This window comes from Echinops telfairi, unplaced genomic scaffold (genome assembly GCF_000313985.2).
Source record: "Echinops telfairi isolate 266 unplaced genomic scaffold, ASM31398v2 ScPeMD7_18;HRSCAF=68, whole genome shotgun sequence".
Lineage (NCBI taxonomy): Eukaryota > Metazoa > Chordata > Mammalia > Afrosoricida > Tenrecidae > Echinops > Echinops telfairi.
The window spans coordinates 70,907,901-70,920,178 of NW_022103915.1; the positions used below are offsets into that span (position 1 = coordinate 70,907,901).

Below are 12,278 nucleotides of genomic sequence, written 5' to 3' on the forward strand. Positions count from 1 at the left end.
ATTGGGGGAAATTAAGGTTCAGGGAGGTTAAGGGAGCTGTCTCAGTGATCAAACAGCTCGTTAGCAGCCTAGCTGGCACTCCCAAGTCTCCTAGCTCTCAGGCCAATGCTCTATTCATGAAACTAAGGATACTGCAGAATTTCAGATAAGAGGAAACTTAAGTGTGTCTTATTCCCTCAAATGATCATTGATTGTTCTCATCATCTCTGTGCAGAGAGCACACAGAGAGGGTCTGAGTGGAGCCCAATCACCCAGCCTCCTCCTGGAACCCCCACAGGCCAGGCTCACATTGTCCTGGCCTCCGGCTGCTACGCAGGCTGCTACCCTGGAAGGTCTGTCCACAGTCTAGACTTTTCTAAGGCCCAGGTAAAGAGCCAGTTGCTGCATGAAGCCTTTCCAGGCGGCTCTAATTGTCTTTCGTCTCTCCTTTCTTAATTTGGTTTCGCTCCTACATTCTGCAGAGTCGTGCTAAAGGCATCCTTCTTACAACCTGATGTATTTTCTGATTTTCTGCCTCCCACATTTGGCACAACATCATGTAATGACAGGGCAGATGCAATCTTTTTCTCTTGCCTTTCCCAGTATTTCCAAGTTTCCTTTCCTAAGTAGATTGTTTTACATGTTGTTATATTGGACTCATCCTTTTAACAGGCACACAAGTAAGACTCCTCTCTTACTAGTGGTAGGACTCAAGGTCATTCCCAATGCAGGAGCCCTTTCTACATTACCCCCGAGACAGTCACTCCATTTTTACCCACACATGTCAGGAAGTCCACTACTTTTTGGAAGTCCACACTCTTTGATTCTGAGCAACTTAGATTGTTAGAATATTCTGAACTGAACTCTACTTTCTTCTAACTTCTGCCATGTGTTCTTGGTTCTGCCCACTGTGGTCATTTAGAACAAGTCTAGCCATTCTTCAACAGGAAAAAACCCAAACCTGTCAGTATTGGAGCTGATCTGCCAGAAGTAATTTGGCAGCACCAGGCACTTCCAGTAGTTCAGAACAATGGGGATCCTTTGGTTTTAAGTCTGTATTCTGCATTTTCTTTCTCTATGCTCCTTAATGAAGTCATGCATTCAGTAAAGCTGTGTTGAACACTAGGAGTTAGGGTCCGTGGAGCATAGGCCTTTCTGGGAGTTTATAGTTCAAAGGAAACAGTAGGAGCTCACCACAAGGCTTTGAATGGATTCATTCCAGTTCGATCCCCTGCTGAGAGGTAAAACCAAAGAGAAAAGATGAAAAACCAACTCGCTGCCATCAAGTCAAAACTGACTCATAACAGCCCTATCGGCCAGGCTAGACCTGCCTCTGGGGGCTTCTGAGACTGTCACGTTCCGGAACTAGAAAGTCCCACCTTTCTCCCAGAGAGTGGTAAACGTTGTGATCATTCCTGGTGGCTTTGTGGGTTTTGCAAAGCTGCAAGGGCCAACTGCCTGGAGAGAACTCCAGATACCTAGGTCATGTCAACCTTTCCTTCTGATCATGTCTCTCCATGCAAGGAGTCACCTGGCCTAACCTCATTCCACTCTGGCCTTCCGGGGCTTTACAGCTGTCAGCCCAGCTCTGCAATTGGATTATTGTGTTCTAGTTCAGGTTTGTAGGTCTTCTCAACTCCAAGTAAAATTATGTGAGAACAGAGACGGCTCTACTTCTTTTCGGTCTGTACAAAATGCATACAAGCAGGTCCTCTCAGGCTGTCCTCATGGGAATATTCAGACAGACTGCCAACAGAATGGAGTGCTACCCTATCCAAGACATCCTCTTTCACTTCCCTAAACTACAGGGTGAGGGCCTCTGGGTGGTGCCGAAGATTTGTACACTTCACTGCTAACTGAAAACGTGCGGGTCTGAGTTCATCCAGAGGCACCTTGGAGGGAAATGCTTGACTGAGAACCCCACGGGGCACAGCTCTATCTGGTCAGCACCAGGTCCTCCTGCGTGGGAACTGACACAAGAGCAATGGTAACTGGTTTCATCGGAGTACATGGACATTAGCACTTGATAAGTGTCTTTTGATGATAATATATTTTACTACATCGTAGCCTTTCGTAGCCCGTTGCCACATAAACAAACACAAATATGCCGTCTTTTAAAAGGAGGCACAAACTAGAAGAGTTCTGATAGTTTAACCAGTTTTATAGTTGGCTTTTAACAGTTGGAACTCACTGATGCTGGTTGGCATCGCATAGGTGAATCTGAGCTTCCAAATAGTCGAGCACGTTTTACATTTTTAATCAAGCAGCGGATGGCTGGGGCGTTGAAGGTATTCACTACACACTCACACACACACATTGTGGCCGTTGGCAGCTTTCTTGGAATACTGTGGCTTGAGTCAAGTACGTTCACCCATGCTGCCTTTCACCAGTTCCATCTCTTCACATGCCCATAACTACCTGGCACAGGGTGTGATCATGATTGAGCAAAGGGGCAAGGAGGAGACTAAATGGAGTGCTATCTCCTCTAATTGCTATTTAAATGTGACAATAACAAGAATGAAACAAATTAAATTAGCTGAGAAGCAAGAGCATCCCAATGAACTGGCCAAGATAATCAACCTGGAAAATTAGCTATTAAACCTCCGCACATGCTCATTTTCATAATTTTGTGTGTGTGCTTGTGAAACACAATCCCCCATTGAAACTCCAGGGATGGAGGTGTTCTTTGATTCTCTGCGATAAGTCCCTTGTAGTTGGCTGGAGGAAGTAGGAAGTGAGATTTGCAAAGCCTCTGGAGTTCATCATTTCCTATGCCTGTGATAAGTGGCTCAAAGGTTTTTTGATTGAGGTTAGAGAAGTGTGTGAAAGAGGAGAAAACCTGACTCGGACGACTCACCTTTCTGTGATCTTCTTTCTCTTGATTTCAGCCTTTTTTCTGTGTGTGTGTGTGTGTGTGTGTGTGTGTGTGTGTGTGTGTGTGTGTGTGTGTTAGAGAGAGAGAAAGAGATTATGGCCATTGGTCTTTATTACCATTGTCTTGATTATTATTATACCTCTGTTATTTTAAGTGCCAGATTTTTTTACTGACTTAAAGAGCACTTTACGTAAATGGTCCTTGGATTTTAAGTTTCTATTTTTTATTTCTCTTTTTAATCTTCTCTCTTTCATCATCCTGTGTCTTTCCATGTCAAAGAACCCATTACCATGTAGTCAATTCCAACTCCCAGTGACCTGTTGTAGGTACGTCTCTACACGGAGAGCTACATCTCTGTTCCTCGTGACAGTCGCTGAAAAGACTGTCAGCATGAGACCAGTCCACCACCAGAGCTCCTTGAATAAGCCTATAGCCAGTAAATACTCACACTTACTTCTCAACCATTCTAATTTCCAGTCCACAGAGTTGTTATTCGGTACATAAAATAAGGAGGCAAATGGTTTTTTTTTTAGATCCTCCCTTTGTGCTTCCTTTCTACTCATTGCTCTGCTAAATCATACTGCCACCCAGGGCAAGGCAGGCATGGGTCATGCACTTAAAGGAGGAGTTTTTAATAGGGAGAGAAGAGTCACAGTCAAGAAATGGAATGGGGACTCTGTAAAATTAGCTAATCAGATGAGAAGTTTTTAATAAGAGACTAACAAATATTTTCTTTGGGAATGATTAATCCGGTATATCCCTCCTTTTCCTGAAGTGTGTTGATAATGATATTTTTTTAATCAGACATTTTAATCTAACCGCAAAGAGGATGACTTGAGGACCATGTTTCCTGTACTTGAGGACAGAGCTGAAGGGTCAGGGGTGAGATGGTTCCTTTGAAAAGCTACATTTCTGAATGTGGAGTAAAACTAAATAATCACAGAACCACCAGACCAAAAGTTCAGTGTTTACGGTCAGTTTATCAATATGAGAAAGGGTCCCAAGCCCTTGTTTAGTACCAAGAAAGTCAGCTAAGTGGTGCTCTCCATGTTCAGTTTATTACTCCTCACCATTCCTGAGAACAACAGAAGAAGAAATCCAAGGAAGACTCTCTAAGTCCAAATAAATAGCTGGTACTTCAAGCCAAGTGTCATAGTGTTATTTATAGCTAAATAGGCAATGTCTATTGGCAAGCAATTAGGTTAAAATGCATTATCGACAGAAAGACAAAGAGGTCTTATCTTATGAGGTGAAAATAAATAGGAGCCCTTCATCAATCAGCATTCTCAAAATTGTGGGCTAGTATTTACCTCTTTGTGCATTTTTTATTTCTTGATCAGGGATTGGATGTTAACTATCCATAATTTGCAATTTTGTTAAAATATTTAAGGTGACAAACACATATACTAAACACTGACATTGCCGAATGCATTTTGGCTTCATTCACAGTCAACATGTCAGATAAGCATCCATTAGTAGATTACAGTTACTGGAATAATATTATAGAGACATTCAAATTTCCTTGTCTTAAATTTCATTCTACAAGTATTAATTAAGTACCTACTGTTTCCCATGATACTGAGGATACCATACTAAATATGGCTGCTGCCCTCAAGATCTCAGTTATGAAGTTTAGTAAGAGACAAGAAAGCATTACTCAACTTGTTATTAATACATGTGTCATATCAATCCATAGTTCAATCATGTCAAGCAGAATTGTACAATTGCTTCCCCTGTAGCCTGCCCCACCCCACCCCACCCCAAACCCATATTCCATTGATGTCCTTACAGGTTCATCAATCCTGGGTTTCATTTACCTAAAAACAGAAAAATACATTAGCACAACTTCAAGAGGATGGCCCCCAATGAATGACACCTCTGAGATACACCCTAATATGAACATACACACCCAAAAAGACAGAATGTCACAGGCTTGCTGGAATAATGGCAATAGGGCAGTGATGTAGCAAGACCATGTTTGTCTGCCTATCAATAGTTCAGCAATCTGGGGGCAGCTGTCTTCTGCTTCCTCAGACACCTTGCCTTTTCCAACTTAAGTCCTCGGGTTTCAAGGGTGTCTAAGGCAGAGCCCAGTTCACCCAGTGGAGTTTCTGCATGGGATCTCACCGATGTAGCCTCTGGAGCATGCTGTGCTCCTTGAAGATCCAGGATTCAGTGTCCCAGTGTCCCACGGCACCTGGGCTGCCCCCTCAGGATGCACCCAGAAGCCTGGCTCAATGTGGACCATTCCGTGCATAACACCAAAAACACTCCCAATTAACAATACTTTTAAAAAAAAATAGATCCAGGAATGGGTTTGGGCTCACACTAAATCCTAGCTCAAACTTAAGAACAATTCATTTTTACATCATGGCCCTGCTCCGAACTCACCCTCAGGAAGGGAACACAGAAGATACAGATGCTATAGCAAAATGTTGTGAAGAAATTAGACGGTGCCCAGCTATCAAACAAAATAATGTCTGAGGTCTTAGAGACTTGTCTTCAAATAAGCAGCCATCTATCTAAGTGAGATGTCAGCTAAGTCCATTTGGAAGAAGCACACCATCATTAGGAACCAAAGGATGGTAAAGCACATAATCCGAAGTGGAAGGAGGGACTAGACCCTAAATTGTGAGAATCCAGTATGCTGATAACAGTGGGAGCCCAAGATTCGTTTGTGAGAACTACATAGGAAACAAGCCTCTGGCAAACTCCCTCTCTCCACAACTGAGGGCTGGGAGGAAAGTGGTTACTAAGCAGCGTGCATTGAAGAGATGAGTATAGAAGATCAAAGGCATAAATCTGACTTGAACAGTTAAACCTTTGTCAGTTGATCCCCCTTCTGATGCATGCTAGACCTGATCTGGTTTTTAACGTTTTCTGTATTTTTGTTTTGTTTTCTTTTTATTTGTTCATATTAGGGTATGTCTCAGAGGTGTTATGTCTTTGGAGATCACCCTCATGAAGTTGTGTTGTGTGGTTTTCGGTGTTTCAGTATCTGAAACCCAGGATCGATGAACCTATAGGGACAGCAAGTAGAATAAAGGTTTTGGGCGGGGGGAGTACAGTGGTGGCGGTGAGGGGAAAAGGGAGCTGATGTCAAGCGGTTCAGGAAGAAAAAGAATGCTTGAAACTGATTGTGGTAGCAATTGTACAATTCTGCTTGACACGATTGGACTACAGAATAATATCATATATATATATATATATAAATAAAAATTCCAAATTAGTAATAAATGTTTTAAAAGAAAGAAGGCATTACTCTGCACTCTGGGAAATACAGTGCTTTTTAATGCTGTAAAGATAAAGTAGAATTACTTTAATCTCCAAGTAATTTAATCCATTTTGTTCTCCTAAGCTATAGCTAATACCTTATTGCTTATTAAATTTTATGGTTGCCTTAGCACAAAGGAAAAATGACAAATTTTAAACATATATTGAGTCCCAGCTCTGTTCAGGAGTCCCTGGGCAGTGCAAACAGTTAATGCACTGGCTGCTAACAAAAAGACCGATGGTTTGAGTCCATCAAACGTGTTTCAGAGGAAATACCTGGCAATCTACTTCCCCAAATCCAGCCATTAAAAACCCTGTGGCACACAATGAAATACTATGCATCCCTAAAACACAGTGCTGAAACCTCTGCTAGGTGCCATCAAGTTGGTTCCGACTCATAGCAACCCTACGTAATGAAGCATGCTGGTCCTGTGCCACCTCGCCTTGTTCTGATGTGTGAGCCCAGGGTGGGAGCCATTGGATTAATCCATTGGGTCTAGGACCTTCCTATTTTCACTGCCCCTCTACCAAGATTGATGTCCTTTTCCAAGGACTGGTCTTTCCTGTCAAAGTGTCAAAGCACATGAGGCAAAGTCTCACCATCCTTGCCTCTAAAGAGCTTTCTGGCTGCACTTCCTCCAAGACAGACTTTTTTCTTTCTTTTACAATCCCTGGTACTTTCATTATTCTTTGCCAGCACCATGATTCATTCAATGTCCAGCTTCTGCATGTATAAGAGGTGATTGAAAATACCATGACTTAGGTCAGGCACACTTTATTCCTCAAAGTGACATCCTTGTGGTTTAATACTCCAGAGGGGTCTTGTGCAGCAGATTTACCCAATGCAAGGTGTTGTCTGATCTCCTGACTGCTGCCATGAGCATTGATTCTGGGTCCAGGCAAGATGAAATTCTTAACAACTTTAATCTTTTCTCCATTTATTATGATTTTACCTATTGACCCAGTTGTGAAGATTTTTGTCTTCCTTGCATTGAGTTGTAATTCATACTGAAGACTCCAATCCTTGGTCATCAGCAAAGTGCTCCTCACTTTCAGCAAGCAAGGTTGTATGCTCTGTATATCTCAGGTTGTTAATAAGCCATCCGCCAATCCTTACACTGCATTCTTCTTCATATAACCCAGCTTCTGTGATTATTTTCTCAACATGCAGATTGAATAAGTATGTGAGAGGATACAATCCTGACCCACACCTTTCCTGATTTTAAACAATGCACTATTGTCCTTGTTCTGTTCACACAATTGCTTCTTGATCCATGTACAGGTTCTGTGTGGGCACAATAAAGGGTTCTGGAATTCCATTCTTTTCCAGCCTATCCAGGGTTCGTTCTGATCCACACAGTCTAATGCCGTGGCACAGTCAATAAAACTGAAGTAAACATCCTTGTGTTATGTTGTGCTTTCAGCCAAGACCCAGCTGGCATCGGTATCAGCAATGTTCCACGTCCTCTTCTGAAACCAGCCTGAGCCTCTGGCAGCTCCCTCTCGATGGACGGCTGCAACCGTTGTTGCAAGGTCTTCAGCAAAATATTACTTGCATGTGATAGAAATGCTATTATTCTTTAACTGGAGATTCTCTTGGGTCATCTTTCTTTGGAATGGATACAAATAGGGCTTTTTCCTGTCAGTTGACCAACTAGTTTTCTTCCAAAGTCCCTAGGCATAGATGAGGGATTGTCTTCCGTGCTTCGTGAGCTTGTTAAAGGGTTTCAATTGGCATCTCATCAATCCCTGGAGCCTTTCTGCGGCCAATGCTTTCAGTGCAGCTTCAATTTCCTTCTTCAGTGTCATTGAATTTTGAAAGCCTGCTAGTTACGCTTGGCACAATGACTCTATGTGTTCTTTCCATCTCACGTTGACATTTCCTGCAGCCTTCAATATCTTGTCCATAGAATGTTTCAGGGTTGCAACTCGAAGCTTGAACTTTTGCTGTTCGTCCTTGCAGTTGAAGATATGTTGAACATGTTTTTCTTTTTGGGCTTTGTAACTCTAGGTCTTGGCACATTTTACAGTAATATTTTCCTTGTCTTCTTGAAATGTCCTTTGAAAATTTCTGTTCAGCTCTTTGACTTCATCATTTCTTCCCTTGTCCTTAGCTGTTTATGATGAATGAAGTCAGTCAATCACAAAAGCATTACTGTAAGGATAAAAACCAAGCCTAAGGCAGGCATCAGTTCTGGGGTCATGTAATTTTCAAATCCAGTCTCCTAAGCAATGAGGTGGTATGCCTGCCTAATGCTCATGATCTATATATCACACCCTGATTTCTACATCTTCATCATCACTTCGACAGAGGAGGCCTCCTCAGCTGGGGTCAGTTTCTCATGCTGGGGGGGAAAGGAGATCAATCAGTTCCTGCCATAAACCATTGTTCTACAGTCACCCTGAGTCAACAGCATCTCCTCCAGGGTGCTCAGTGAACCCTAATGGAAACTGAAGTCCAGAGGTTGTGGGTAGGGCAGGTCTGTCTTTGAGAATGTACCTCATAGAGTTTAAGATTTGAAGGAAAGCTTCTACTGAAGAAAAAGAAAGACAAATGATAACTAACCTGATCTAGAAAGAGAGGTTGGTGTTTAAGAAACGTTAACTTATATCACACATTAAATGAATCGGTTTCTATTATCTAGTCTGGGCACCTGGGCTATCTTAAAAGCATCCTGGTGGTGTGGGGTAAGTAGTGGGCTGTAGTTTCCTGGTCAGTGGTTTAACCCCACCAGCAGCCACATGGTACAAAGATGAAGCTATATGCTCCCATAAACATTTACAGTCTCTGAAAACCTATATAAGTTTGCTATGAGTCAAACAGACAAAATAGCAGTGATTTCAGTGTTGTTTGTTGGAATCTTAAAGACTACCCAGATTCAAGAGGAGGGGACATAGCTTTCTCACTTCTTGACAGAACGCGTCATCATTCTCTCATGGTATGTTTTATGGTGGGCAAGAGTTTCCTGTTAGAATGACTTGGAGACAATTGAGTTGAGTCAAGAACCCAAGCATTTGCAGCAGACACCATCTCACCAGCCTTCAGGACTGTGGGCCAATGACCTGGCCCAACCATGGAGGCAGGGCATCTCAAGATAAGATATTTGCACCAGTACCAGAAACACCTGTGATGGAATCCATCTTGAAGAACAATTGTGCTTGAACCCAATTAAAATGGCCCTGCCTAAACAGGCTATTGGCCTGAGAATCGCGACCTGTTCAATTGTCTCAGAGGCGTTTAACAGGAGGCTCTGCCCCTCACGCAGCATACCACGATGATTACCATCTAAAGGGACAGTGGCTGATTTCCTCCAGACCAAGGATCTCGAGCCTACTTCAACAGGAAACGCTGCCTGCCACAATGTACATCACAGCGCCACCATCTGTAGCGGCAGCAGCTGATTCGTTCTTTCCTGATTATCCCGGCCCTGGAAGATGAGCTGAAAAAGAGGTCGGTCAACCCTGCTAACCTGTCTCAATGTCAGCAAGAAGTATTTGAGTGTGTTTGTTTCCTGAGTACAACATGGTTAAAGTTTAGGATGTTGGCCATCTTTTCCAATTAAATAAAAAATAGAAAAGGGATCAAAGTCAGGGTCACTCTTGCCAACCAATCAGCCTCTGTGAAAATGCTGACCCGCACTGGGTCAGTTCGCCCCATCCAGACTTCACACACTTGGCAGCTTCCACTTCCTGTCTTTCAGAGCACTCATTTTTGGAGGCCAACCGCCATGCCCAAACAACCCCAGGGAGAGTCCCTGGCAGAGAAGAAACAGGCGCAGGGCCGACACCTCCGCTGGGCTCGGACGTGAGAAGGAACACCAACGTGCCTGCCCTGTGAGTGAGCCCTGCTGGAAAATGAAGCCCTCGGGCGCAGCTTAACGCGCCATCGACACCAAAGGAGGGCCATTCAAACAAGCCCTTTTTGAAGTCCAATGGATACAATTCTGAGTAAAATAAAATTGTATTAGCAGAGAAAGATTGTTACACAGTAATAGACCATCAGCTCATGGCCAAGTCACCATGAACTTCATTGGCTCTGCTTTAAAGTGGTTAACAGTGCAGGCTCTGGAGTAGAATTGCTTGGGTCCAGTTCTGTGGTTGTAAACAATTTAATATCTCTATGCCTCGCGTTCTGCATCTGTAAAGTTAGGTTTATAATCAACTAAATAATAAAATTTTGAAAAAGTGAGACAATTCACACAACGCACTGTGAAAGTGCCTACCACATAGCTAACATCACTGAGAATTCATTATGCTCATTGCAGGAAAACGTGCAGAATTAGAAAGCGCTGGCTTTTAAATGTCCTGAGAACACATCTGTTCACAGCTTGGCAGCCTGTCCATAAATCAGATTTTTCAGTTTTACTTTGCTCAACTTCCCATATAAAACTATGAGCAATGAGTCTCCCTTGAGGTTAATTTGGTGTTTTCCCAAGCTCTTATATTTCATGAACTGTAAAAACAGTGTTTCAAAAAATGATATGCTCATCAAAACCACGTATTTTAATTGTGCTAAGTATATAATGACTTACCATGTTAGCCTGAAAAATCCAAGGTTAATTTAACATAAATATTTGAATTTATTTTATTTTTACTGGCTCTGTGAATTTAAGTGTTTCTTACTCTTTCTTTTATATTTCTTTGTTTGTTAGGAGTGGTATTCCAATAGGTAGGTCCAAACGACACACTCACAAATACCAGTTTCCAAACTTTGAATTGTTCAAATTGACAACAACAACAACAATCTTCCTCTTGCGTTATTCAATTCTGATACTACCAATCAGTCAGATCATATGAGGTTTGTCTTGTAGGATAAAATTAATTTTGAGGGTTTGGGTTGCGGCAGGGTGCGGCTAACCAGCCCAAGAGGGCAGTGTTGCGGGGTTCCGGGCGGCGGAGACTGGTCAGGGACTCACTTCCACTTCCTCTCCCCATTTCTGTCCCAGCCACGGCTGTGCGCTACCCTATGGCCGTGGGCCTCGACAAGGGCCACAAGGTGACCAAGAACGTGAGCAAGCCGAGGCACAGCCGCACACCGAGTTCGTGCGGGACATGATCCGGGAGGTGTGTGGCTTTGCACCCTACGAGCGGAGGGCCATGGAGCTGCTCAAGGCCTCCGCGGACAAGCGGGCACTGACGTTCAGCAAGAAGCCGGTGGGCACGCACATCGAGCTAAGAAGAAGAGAGAGGAGCTGAGCAACGTGCTTGCCGCCATGAGGAAGGCCGCTGCCAAGAAGGACTGAGTGCCATGTCGTCGTCCGCCCCCCACCCCCAATAATAAAGCCTTTCCAGAAAAAAGGGGGGGGGATGGAAAAAGAAGGAAAAAAAATTAATTTTGAGAAGTCCTCCTAACCACATCCTGTGAGAGAGCTTGTGGGGAGGAAAATCAAGTCGATTCGGATTCATAGAGACCCTACAGTTTCCTGGGCTGTAACTCGTCACTGGAGTCGAAAGTCACATCTTCATCCTTTAGGCTGGTGAGATCTCATAAATTAATGTTGTTCATCCTAAAACAATTAGTCATCTTGTGGTACACATGTATGTAGGAGCATATTCTAGCATATTCTAAATGGAACTAGTGGCATCCCAAACCATGGACATTCTGATAGATCATGATTGGCATTACTTGCAAATGTCTTCATTTTTCACATCAGATTCTTTAAATGGGAAAATTCTCTAAGTATTTATACAAAATGAAGAGGGGGAAAAACACTAAATTGAAGTGCAATAAAGGAATTTATTTCCAAGCCACAGCTTGGAATCATCACTGTTTTGAATATTGCTGGCAAAGAATGCATTCTTGATTAGGCTTTGTTGATAAGCAAAATGTGGAGCACATGTCCAGCTCCATACCCGTCTCTTGGACGCTAGAATAAGTTCAATTTTAAACAATATAAAACAGTTCAGCATTATCCACTCTATCCTGACACACACCTCCTAAAAAGCAATGCCCAGCAAGGAGGGAACTGACGGTACACAAAAGACTTGACCACTTCTGGGTAGTCTCTAAACCAGCTGTTTCACAGGGGTCGCCCGATTCAAAACAGTAGCAAAAGTTACAGTGATGAAGTAGTAATGAAAATCATTTTAGGGTTGAGGGGTCACCACAACATGAGGAGCTGTATTAAAGGGCCACGGCACTAAGAAGGTT

At 43.0% G+C, this 12,278-nt stretch overlaps 1 pseudogene; it reads left to right on the top strand.

Moving 5' to 3' along the window:
- Positions 1-8,359: 8,359 nt before the first annotated feature.
- LOC101652891 lies at positions 8,360-11,423 on the top strand (annotated as a pseudogene).
- The last annotated feature ends 855 nt before the right edge of the window (positions 11,424-12,278 follow it).